General features: G+C 37.6%; 1 pseudogene; it reads right to left on the bottom strand.

Moving 5' to 3' along the window:
* Positions 1-1,724: 1,724 nt before the first annotated feature.
* On the bottom strand, positions 1,725-12,297 carry LOC132139718 (neutrophil cytosol factor 2-like; annotated as a pseudogene).
* Positions 12,298-12,449: the final 152 nt, after the last annotated feature.

The raw sequence follows: 12,449 nt of genomic DNA, 5'->3' as shown, positions 1-12,449 counted from the left end.
GCGCGCGCGCGCTTCATTTGAGAGTGCTCCATTTATACCTGAAGCTTTTTAACCCCTTGTGCCTGCCTGAGCAAAGAGAGTAATATCACATCTAAAACCCAGCTCTGCTCAAATCAGGTTGGTGTTGTGAGAAGCCAGCTCTCACAGAGGCTGTCTAATACTGCATCTGCTGAGCAAAGCGGCATAATCCATACTGCACATTCATGGCAGTCTATGAATAGTTTTGTATGAACGATAATAATTGTCCTTATTATGTCGGCTATCTGATGTGCTTAAAAGACAACCAGGAAGGTTTTAGGCCAGACTATGGATTTCAGCTGCTAAGGAATCTCAGTTAAAACACACGTGTCATCCTCTAAGCTCATAAAGAGGAATTAGAAAGGCCTGTCAGCAGATATCCACAACCTGTACACCAATAGCCTCACTGAGGGCTTTTAATAAACTCATATGGACAGACTGTTGCTGCCTTTAAGGCTGTATTTAACTTTACTTGTATGTGTATCCATGTCAAGTGTATCTGCATTGACCCAATCAAGTTTTAATGTAGTGGGCAACAAAGTGCATTTGTTTTGCCAAAGTAACTGTATAAGTTGGTGCTAAATAAAAAAAATAAAAAATATCAATAATACAATTTAAACTAAACAGAGTGCAGCGTAATACAATAAATGTGAACAAGTACTAAAAATTAAAATGTAGCTCTCAGTAGTTAAATGACTGATTTAACTACTACACTTTCGGGTGTCCAACCCACTGATTTACAGCCCTTTAAGATGGTGACATTGCAGCAAAAGAGTCAAATTCATTGCTAATTTGCAATTACTGCTCCTGGCATCAGCGCATGGTGGCAGAAATAAATGAACAATTAATAGGCCTAAATGAGACAATGGAGATGCTCATTGATCTTTATGCACTGTAGAAGTGAATACACGCACAAATGACTCACTTATACCAAAGACACACATACACATTCAAAAGTGCTCCAAAATGTCTGTCAGAAATTCAATCAAGTGTCGAAATACCAAATATCTTCCCTTGTCCTTTCTTTCTCCCTACATGTATGTGTATTTGTGAGAGAGATTTAATAAAGCTGTGTGGTTGGGTTGGTTTAACCTAATTTGAGTAATTTCTGTTCTCTTGACTTAAAATTGAGACTCCAGATTCCCCCCTGCACCATCTCTGCTTTCTGGAAAAAGAGTCCCACATTATCTTTTGAGTACAGAGCAAGTCATGTACTGAATAAACAACTAACTTTTATGATGGGTTGTGCAGTCAAGGCCATTAAATTGCAGCCATTGGCTGTGCTACACAAATACATTCACTTACATCTCCTAAAAAAATGACAGAAGGTTGTTTTGACGCTGAAACATCTTAAACTGTTTAACTCCCTGACAGTTATACAACACCATTTACAACAGCTCATAAACACAACACAAAATTTCACTCTTTAACAAATAAAACCAGGGACAGAAGGTAAGAGGGGAAGAACTGATCGGTAAACGTTGGGTCAGAATGCGGTAAGGCTTTGATTAATAGCATAATGTTCAATGGGAATTGTGGGAAATGTGCATCATGCTGGGCTCTGCCAACCCCATAATTACAGCAATATAAAAGAGCAGAGAGATTGTATGCTGCAGTGCCATGCCCCAGTCTGACAGAGCACACCACGCCATTAAACACTGCATTACGGATACCTCGCTGAGGTGTGTTCAGCTCTCGCTAAGCCATTTTATGACATCTGCCCAAGTTGGAAATAAAATCTGCCAGCGGTGTGTATTGTATGGGTATGATGCAAGTTAAATCATCCTTAGTTTGTATATGATTGATACCATGTTAGCTGTAGGTTAAGAAGAGCTTGTATGCAATGATGTAAACTAAAGCTGGCGTCCCATGGAGCACTATTTAAAACTCTGGATCTGGGCTCTAGCCACGCTGTTTTGTGATCTCAAAAAGTACCTAAAATTCTCCCTTTTCTGTTAATATTCAATGAACTCACTCTGTAAAGTGAACCAGGAGTTTCTAAGTCGGAACCTAATGTACATAGAATTCAGATGTTCAAGTACCAATATACAAAATATATTTTAGACATCGTAAATTCCCAAATTATATTGTTTTCCAGTTAAAATCACTTAAAGATAGCTGTAATCTCGTTAGGTAAATTGAAAAATATATCAAGGAAAATGTTATTATGGAAAATATTTTTTAAAAACATTTGGAACTGGAAAAAAACAATATGGAGGGGTTGAATTATTTTGATTTCATCTTTCAAAAGTTATGCTCAAAAGATATTGTGTATGTTCATTGAAACAGCAGATAGGTGAAGTCACATATTGGCATACAGAAATTTTTTTAACAGATGGACCCCTCAAGACTGCCGATATCCATGGAAATGTTCTTATTCACTCAAGGCTAGTACAGTCACTGTAGATGTTTAGAGGTTTAGAGTGTCAGTCTGTCGATGCCCGACTGATGCTGTCTGTATCATGATGAGCAAAACTTCGAGGGAAGATACCGATACTTCCAACAACATGCCCTCCTAACCATTCATCATTCACTGCAAAATGGAAAAAAAAAACTTTTCTTATAGCCCATCATGTTTGCATAACATTAATAACAAAATGAATAACTAAAAGATACCCCTGTGTTTATGTACCTTCACTGAGAATGTCAATTGTGTCACCTTCACTGAATTCCAAATCCTCTGGGCCTTGTGCATTGTAGTCATACAGTGCCACCATCTGATAGAGAATAGTCCTGTTCACCAGAGGGTCCTCATTCTTTAGACAAGATGGATAAACACAGGAAGTTGGCAAATATAAAAAATTGTTAGATTGGTGTAACATTCAATAATAGAACAAAGTTCAAAGTGCTGTTTTTGTTTTGTTTTTGTCTCTCACAGTTTAATAAAAATATTTGATTAGGTTGATTTCCACAAATGGTGTAAACACTGTGACATTGTGGTATTTCAACACTAGACCTGCAACACTAGCTCAACCACTGGCATATATATTGAGCTAGACAATCTAACCAAACTTTTTGCAAGCCATTAAGAGCTTTCAGTCAAAAATGGCAATTAGTTTACCTGATGCCAAATTTGGGCACGTCCGTATTCAGCCACACCCTCCAGGCTATCCAGTCTATCATCACCATTTAATGGAGTTAGTGCTCTGGTGTCATTCCTTCTGTGTCTGCGAGAGGAAGTACAGTAGTAGCATGTGTTAAGAATGGTGTGGGGGTTTGTCCAATGGGAAAATGTGACCAGAGTTCTAACATACTTTAATGCTGGGAATTTATGGCAACTATAAACAGGTCAACCAGACTGCAGGTCTGCGATATTACCTGAGGCGAACGTTCGTTGCAGGCTGTCCTAATTTCTGAGCAATTTTGTCTTGCAGATCCCGGAAAGAAGTTTCTAAAGGGACTCTCAGAGCCATGGTGTATGTATAGTGCACCTTGACTACGGCTGATCCAGGCTCCTGAGGTGAAGTTTGGGCCTGAGAAATGGGGGTGGAGGTTATGGCTGAGAAAAGTTACATGTGATGAGTTCACTGGAAGTATAAGCCAGGTGAATTTGAAGTCACAATACAAGAACTTCAAAAAAAAGAAAGAAAAAGAAAAATAATATTTTTCCCCAATTTCAAATACCCCTTTCCCCTATTATAAAGTTATATCATGCACACAAGGTATTTGCATTTAGATATAATTATTGTCACAAGGCAATCAGGTTTCTCTGCCAGACAGTGGCCTCAAAAAGTACCCTTTTCAAATTCTATCAGTTTTCTTTTGCTCCCTTGGGTGTATTTCTGACTGAATCAGGCCAAATCAAAGGCCTGCTGCCTCAACATTCCACTCCACCCCATGTCAGAGTCACAAAACTCATTCAAAAGATCTCATCTCACACAAAAGATGAACCATGACGGCCTCTGCATTAATCATGCTCTGCTTCTATTTCCATCTACAGTACATGATACTGTCAGAAATCTTTCAGGCTTGACAAATTGGATAAGATAAGAAAAAAGCACAGAGGATGTAACCAAATATTTAATGGGGGCAGCACTTTTTAAAAGACCTGGTCTTTAAACCTGTGTTGAAGGCAGGGCTGTGCACGGGGGGTGTCCCGGTTGCTAGAGCCACTTCCCCTTTGCCCTCATCGCCTGAGATGCCCCTCTCACCAATCCCCCATCACCATAGCTCAAATCTGTCTGTTACCGCTCCGCTGAAGATCGGCTGATTCCGCTCATCCACTCCGCAGCATCACTCACAATCTATGTGCCGCTCTCTGGTGAGACCACAGTTCCCGAAGGACGTTGTATTACCAGGTAGATGAATTACAATCCACAATAGTCAGTGATTGATCCGCTGAATTAGTAAATTATTTGGTAGTTTGTTTGTTTTTGTCGGTAATGACTCGGCCTTCTGTTCCCATGGCTCAGTTTGCCCCGGGTTTGAGGTAAGTTGACCCGAGTCAAGTCAGTGGGTAAGATGCACCATCTGAGTATGAAATGAAAACCTGACAGAATCTGATTCAAACCCATGTGAAATAAATAATAATTTAAAAACTAATTTAATAATTTCTTTTTACAGATAGTCAAATGTGTTTTCTTAAAGTTAACTTTAACAACATAAAACCAACCGAATGAAGTTTAAATTTATTATATTGACCACCAAAGTTGTAGGCTTCCTAAAAACAGAGAGTTTCTTGGCCATTAGTGACTACAGATGGAAAGATATTTTTTATTAATTTGTTTGTTTTCATAGCAATCTCTATAACAGTAATAGGCTTATGTATTGCCGAATGAATAATAAACAACTGATAAAATTACATACCCCTAACCTAAAGTAATGGTGCAATGTGATCATTTAACAATGCTAATTCCTCCAAAACAGAGAAAACAGTTCACAAACATCTACATATCCGTCTCTTTTAAAGTGTCTATTGTATATAACGAGTGGGGTTATTATAGCACAATTCCCACCCAGACCTCACTAATCTTCGAACCCTGGCTACGGCCGTGGTGCCTTCCATTCCCCCAATTTGTTTCTCCTTTGCATAGTCTGGCAGAAATAATGGATGGTTTCAAAATACATGGTCACATGACAATAAAAATGTACAGTTGCCAAGATGCAGGGGGGGGGGGCAACTTACCCACTGGCTCAACTTACCCCACTCTCCCCTACTCCCATTGAAGATGAGACAGAAGCAGGCTCAGAGAGTGAGGGAGCACCCACTCTTATCAAAACATCTACTATAAAGTCACTTTTATAAAGTGTGCCATCTTCTCTTTTAATTGTATATTTGTAACAACTTGATAATTTGTTTTAACAAGCACCCACCCTCCTTGTGCCCCATTTTTTGGTTTGGGCCACTGCTCCTTAAAATGTCTGTGCACGCCCCTGGTTGAAAGGGATCAGTTCACTGTGTTTAAAGACTTCAAATCAGTTCACTTTAATTGATTGAACAATAATAATTGTAATAAATAAAATTTGTTTAAAAGACACTTAATATTCAAAAATATAATTGATTATTGAACAAAATTGTAACTGAATTGAGCTGAATAATGACACTACTGTCTTTTAAAGCAGAATTTGGATCCGTCTTACATTTGATAAAGTTGGTATCACTGATTCTGTATCTTCCCTGTTTAATACTGTGCAGCTGATTTGAAACAATCTCAATTGTATAAAGTCCTATATAAATAAACGTGACTTGACAAAGTTTTTAATTAATGGTGAAAAATTACAACCATAATTCCTGGCAAAAACTGATTGTGTGTGGGTGAAATAAAATGTTGGAGTTAAAGGGATCACTGCTGTGTTCTGTAACAAGGTCTGCATTTTTTAAATCATTTTCAAGTAAATTTCGTTACTCGCCTTGTGTGTAGGGATGCGAGTGGAGTAGCCAGTTGTAGGAGGAGTTGTGTGAGTAGTGCCGGCATTCGAGGGGTGCAACTCTACAGGAGAGAGAAGGAAACTTACATCCTCCAGAATACTGGTAAAGTCATTTTTGCTTTTTATTTTTTAGAACAGCTAAAGGAGGGACAGGAATTGATAACTGCACATAAGTGATTCACACAACATGTTGGAGCATGTGCTACATTTAAACAATGCAACTGCATTTTTAATAATTACATCTACCACATTTTCAAAAAGAGAAAGTTCAGTGATTGTGATATTTTCTTTCATTTTTTTGTAATAATAATATTTAATATTTATAGTAATTAAAAATAATAATAAACACATAACTTTAGTCATTAACAAACAGTTTCATTGTGAATGTGAATTATTTTCTGTACCTAATGACCATTGAGATGGACCTTGGGGTCGATTTGGGGGTGATAGAGCTGGTGGATGTGGGATACCATTGGCGAGTTCCTTCAAAGGAATATGCAGAGAAAATCACTCAGTATGCTATTGCCTATAACATCTTTAATTCAGATATTGAACATCAGAGGATGAAGAACAAGGTCACTGATCCTACAGTATGGAAATATAGACCCCCTTTCTTGCTCAATTAATCTTCAAATCTCGGGCACAAGTGGTAATAAGAGGCTATAAACTTTTAAACCATTTCTATATTCAGAATTGCTTTTCTTTTCCTTCCAACGATACTAAAAGTGACAAAGTGCGCTTAGGCAAAGCGCAGTCTTTGCCAAATCTCTGTGGTTTGCAGAGTGTGTAAGCACATTTTAAAACTAGAATTAAAAAGCTTTTAAAGCTGTCTGCATTCATAAAGCTCAACATATCAAAGAGAAAAGCTGGGTAAGACTTGGCATATAACAAGACACTATTAAAAACCATAAAGAACACACTGTGGGAGATGAAAAAGGAATTTAAAAAACAAACAAAGGAACACTTACAATTCGCTTGTTTTTCCCCTTGTTTTTCTTGCCCATCGGTTCAAGCAGGAAACCTGGAACCAGACCTCTCTGACATTTTTAAAGTAAAAAAGAAGAAATTTCCCAGTTGTTATTCTACAACCCGAATTCCGGAAAAGTTGGGACGTTTTTTAAATTTTAATAAAATGAAAACTAAAAGACTTTCAAATCACATGAGCCAATATTTTATTCACAATAGAACATAGATAACATAGCAAATGTTTAAACTGAGAAAGTTTACAATTTTATGCACAAAATGAGCTCATTTCAATTTTGATTTCTGCTACAGGTCTCAAAATAGTTGGGACGGGGCATGTTTACCATGGTGTAGCATCTCCTTTTCTTTTCAAAACAGTTTGAAGACGTCTGGGCATTGAGGCTATGAGTTGCTGGAGTTTTGCTGTTGGAATTTGGACCCATTCTTGCCTTATATAGATTTCCAGCTGCTGAAGAGTTCGTGGTCATCTTTGACGTATTTTTCGTTTAATGATGCGCCAAATGTTCTCTATAGGTGAAAGATCTGGACTGCAGGCAGGCCAGGTTAGCACCCGGACTCTTCTACGACGAAGCCATGCTGTTGTTATAGCTGCAGTATGTGGTTTTGCATTGTCCTGCTGAAATAAACAAGGCCTTCCCTGAAATAGACGTTGTTTGGAGGGAAGCATATGTTGCTCTAAAACCTTTATATACCTTTCAGCATTCACAGACCCTTCCAAAACATGCAAGCTGCCCATACCGTATGCACGTATGCACCCCCATACCATCAGAGATGCTGGCTTTTGAACTGAACGCTGATAACATGCTGGAAGGTCTCCCTCCTCTTTAGCCCGGAGGACACGGCGTCCGTGATTTCCAACAAGAATGTCAAATTTGGACTCGTCTGACCATAAAACACTATTCCACTTTGAAATAGTCAATTTTAAATGAGCCTTGGCCCACAGGACACGACGGCGCTTCTGGACCATGTTCACATATGGCTTCCTTTTTGCATGATAGAGCTTTAGTTGGCATCTGCTGATGGCACGGCGGATTGTGTTTACCGACAGTGGTTTCTGAAAGTATTCCTGGGCCCATTTAGTAATGTCATTGACACAATCATGCCGATGAGTGATGCAGTGTCGTCTGAGAGCCCGAAGACCACGGGCATCCAATAAAGGTCTCCGGCCTTGTCCCTTACGCACAGAGATTTCTCCAGTTTCTCTGAATCTTTTGATGATGTTATGCACTGTAGATGATGAGATTTGCAAAGCCTTTGCAATTTGACGTTGAGGAACATTGTTTTTAAAGTTTTCCACAATTTTTTTACGCAGTCTTTCACAGATTGGAGAGCCTCTGCCCATCTTTACTTCTGAGAGACTCTGCTTCTCTAAGACAAAGCTTTTATAGCTAATCATGTTACAGACCTGATATCAATTAATCACTAGATGTTCTCCCAGCTGAATCTTTTCAAAACTGCTTGCTTTTTTAGCCATTTGTTGCCCCCGTGCCAACTTTTTTGAGACCTGTAGCAGGCATTAAATTTTAAATGAGCTAATTAAGTGGATAAAAGTGTAAAATTTCTCAGTTTAAACATTTGCTACGTTATCTATGTTCTATTGGGAATAAAATATTGGCTCATGTGATTTGAAATTCCTTTAGTTTTCATTTTATTAAAATTTAAAAAACGTCCCAACTTTTCCGGAATTCGGGTTGTATATTCTGTCAACCGTTACATATCATTTCACACTGATGATGCCACTTAAATGGCTTTTGTGAATGTCAGGGGGCTTTTTTGTGAATATCAAGAAAGAGTATCCCACCTTTCCATCATAAATGAGTACTGCCAGTCCGTCCTGGTCATCATCACTGTACAAAAACACTTTTGCTCCTGCAGGCACTGATAGCTCCCTTGCCCCTTTTGCCACATATGCTCTCTTCATTATAATGTAACGAGAGTCCCTATGCAGGAATAATATATTCAGCTTAATTAGAAGGGGTTTTTTGTGCTTAAAGTTGGCTTAGAATTTGTACAATATATTATGTCAGTGCGTTAAGCTTATCTTAATATTTACTGAATATGAAATACTTACTGGCCATCTTCTACCTTTGGCTCATAGTACCCGGGTTTCTGCAGAAACATTCAAAATTAGTACAGTCTAGTTAAAAACCAAAAGATGGTGAAAAAAGCAGGACAACATTTGGAGGTTGTTGTATCACAGGTAACAATTGTACCTGTGGTCTGAGAGGATCAAAGCCTCTCAAGTCATCATTTGGAATCAAAGAAGTGATGACCTGAGAAAAGAAGAGTTTAGTTTCAGTAAACCTTTCTTAAATTATGGTGTGTAAAGTGTTTATGTGATTAAAATAATTTTTTATATAATATGAAAAAAAAAACACTAAAATCAAAACTACAGATGCATTTAATTTTGGGCAGCTTTTAAGTTCTTACATACATATATTTCTATATTTTCAACAGATTTACAACTATTCTCAACCAGAAGCCCAGGATAGCTTTTAATGCACAGTGTGAACATGTGATTCACCTTAGCTTCACACAAGAAGTCCCTCGGTTTAAGCTGGTCTACCTCCTGTTTCCTGGGACGGAAGACTTCACCCTCAGGAACCAGGAGAGGCTCCAAAACCTCTCTCCTCTGGGAATAAAATGGACAGACACATTACATGATTAAAGCACAGGCTGCAGAAATCATTACAATATACTGCACTGTGATACATTATCTGTAAAAAGGCAATCAAAATGCAACGCATAGTCTTGCACTATGAAAAAAAAAGAAAAAAAGTGTTTTCAGTGACCTTCTTGCATTTTGTAAATAAAATGATCACAAGTCTTACAGAAATAGCCTCTAGAGCTGTGTCTATCAGGTTGCTCTCTCCTGTGAGGCCGCCATCAAAATTTCTCTGGCTTTGTCCCATTGTTGCAGTCTAGAGTGGACAGCAGCTGCGTTATAAAGGACCTAAGATTGAAAAAAAAAAGTTACATACACTGTTCATTATATTAGATCAATAGTATAATAACGGTTTTTAGCTGTCATGATATTGAATGTTTCTTTAGCAACAAATGAGCACATTAGAATGATTATCGAAGGATCATGTAACACTAAAGACTGAAATAATGGCAGCTAAAAAAAAATGTATGAACTACCCTGTTGACTCATTTCCTTGAACAGTACCCTGCACTCCATCACCCAGTGAGTAATGAGGATGTATCTCTATTATTCTTCCAAGAAAATCACATGAATCATAACTATAGTACATATCCTTCATGTCTAACTATGGACTAGTGGTGCAAATTTAGCATGCAGAAGTCATTGACTATTTTTCAGCTAATACACATTTGCAGAATAGAAAGGTTGTTTCATCTGTTTGGGATAACCTGAACTTATCCTGACAACTGAAGAATGCTGGATATTTCTTATCATATTTCAGTTTGGCATTTGACATTGCATAACCATGGAGCTTTTTCACTCAGCCCTCAAAGAGGCCTTGTGATGGCTAGCTGAGCCGCTGAACTCCACCAACATTCAAGTTTAATGGCAGCGTTGACTCAAGGCTAGATAGAAAATGTCAATAATTTCCCAACTCAAAATACAATGTTAACAAATAAAATGTACAGTAAACCCAAACGATCATACCTTTATATAATGGTTTTGTCTGAACTTCTTTTGCACATACAGAGAGAAATATACTTATGTTCTGACCTGCCAGCAGTACATTTTATAGCGAAGACCCAGCTGTTTGTAATCAATAACAGGATTTTCCCTCATGTATTTCTGAGCCCATATACAATCACCCAATGCCTCCTCCAGCCTGGTGTTAGGAAAAAGTGACACAGATAGACAGGGAAAGAGAATATGGCAGGAAGAGAGCAAGAGAACAAAGAGGCAGTGTCAGATCAAAGTGAAGCAACTGTCCGGAACATCAACTTAAAAGAGGTCGCTGTTTAAGATGTTTGTGTTATGTCATGCATGCTGTGGCATACCAGACAGACTAGTCTGCTCGTTCATAGAGAGCTATGGCATATAAACAGAGTATCCTCACTGGTTTGCATCATATGAACAGCAGACCTCTGAAAAAATCCCACAGCAAGACACGAATCCTTTGTGATTACCTGGTCGAGAGCCTAAAAGGCATCATTGGACAGTGTCAAAGACATTTCCAAACTTTCACACTTTTATCTAACAAAAACATTACATGACCATTAAAGTTCATATTTCCTGATTAAATTGTTTGCTACCTTGAAATAACTAAATTATATACCAAGCAAGGGGCCACAAGGGAGTACTAGAAGAACCATGGAAAATTTAGAAAATTAATAAATTCTATTTATTTTAATTTATTTGAAAAAATAAATAAATATAAATATATATATATATATATATATATATATATATATATATATATATATATATATATATATATATATTATTATTATTTTGTTTTTTAAGAAATGCAAGCATGATTTCTATATCTGGAAACTTCTAAAAATAAAACAAATAAACACATTTCATTAAAAAAAAAGATTTAAATAAATCAACAGATATCATAATATTAGTTATAATACTATAGTAAGTAGAAAAAAATAATGTAACAAAAACTAAATATTTTCAAAATAATAATCATTTTCACATTGTAAACTGGGACTTCATACATTCAAATATACAGCTGCCTTTTAAAGTTTAGGATGGCACAAGGATGATCATATTTGATGGACTCTAAAAGATCGAAACCCCCCCCTGAACTAAGCTGTAGCTCTTGAAAATACTGTTTAACAACCAAATACAATGATAACCGTATTGGTTTATTGCTACAGACACATTTCTATCATCTCTTACATGCGTAATTGCTAACTTGTGGTTGTACCTTGATGGCAAAGTCCACTTGACCTAGGGCAATGTGTGTCGAAGCAACCACAAACATAGTGCGACAGTTGTGATCCTTGATCTGGATGAGTTTAGTGAGAGCACCCTGCCAGTCCCGGCTGTCTACTGCCCGCACAGCCTCATCCCACAGCCTGATCAACTCTATATACAGCATGGCTCTCTAGAACACAACAAAAATAATCAACTGTTATTTTTATAATCACTGCTGTACTGAGAAAAACATATTTTGGTCACTAATAATGAAAAGACTGAATGTGACAGCTGGCTGCAAATACAGGTGAGAGTAGCTATGCAGGTTCTTGTAAGACAATAAATCTATAAAAGCAAAAACATCAAATATAATGTTACATTAAAACATAAAAAAAAAAACACTAGTACAATGACTGAAAGAGATAGGTCAGGAACTTGAATTGCTTTCAAGAAATGATCAACCATTGAAAAATGAGTGCGGCTCCTGAAGAGTTGTAAGCCAGAGTTCTTAAGTGAACTCACAGGGAAGTGATATTTGTAGTGTGACACACAGCTGTGGTTCCCGCCCATCTGCCAGGCCATCAGGAAGTCCTGCATTCCCAGGAGAGAGAGAGAGACTTGCTGAGCAGCAGGTAGTGCACGTGCGCAATGGCTTCATTAAATAAAAAGGTACTGAGTAAGTCAAGGAAATAGAAGAAAGATAACTAGCACACTTACACACTAGCATAAA

Source organism: Carassius carassius, chromosome 4 (genome assembly GCF_963082965.1).
Source record: "Carassius carassius chromosome 4, fCarCar2.1, whole genome shotgun sequence".
In the NCBI taxonomy this organism is placed as follows: domain Eukaryota; kingdom Metazoa; phylum Chordata; class Actinopteri; order Cypriniformes; family Cyprinidae; genus Carassius; species Carassius carassius.
This window is presented reverse-complemented; position numbering and strand designations above follow the sequence as displayed.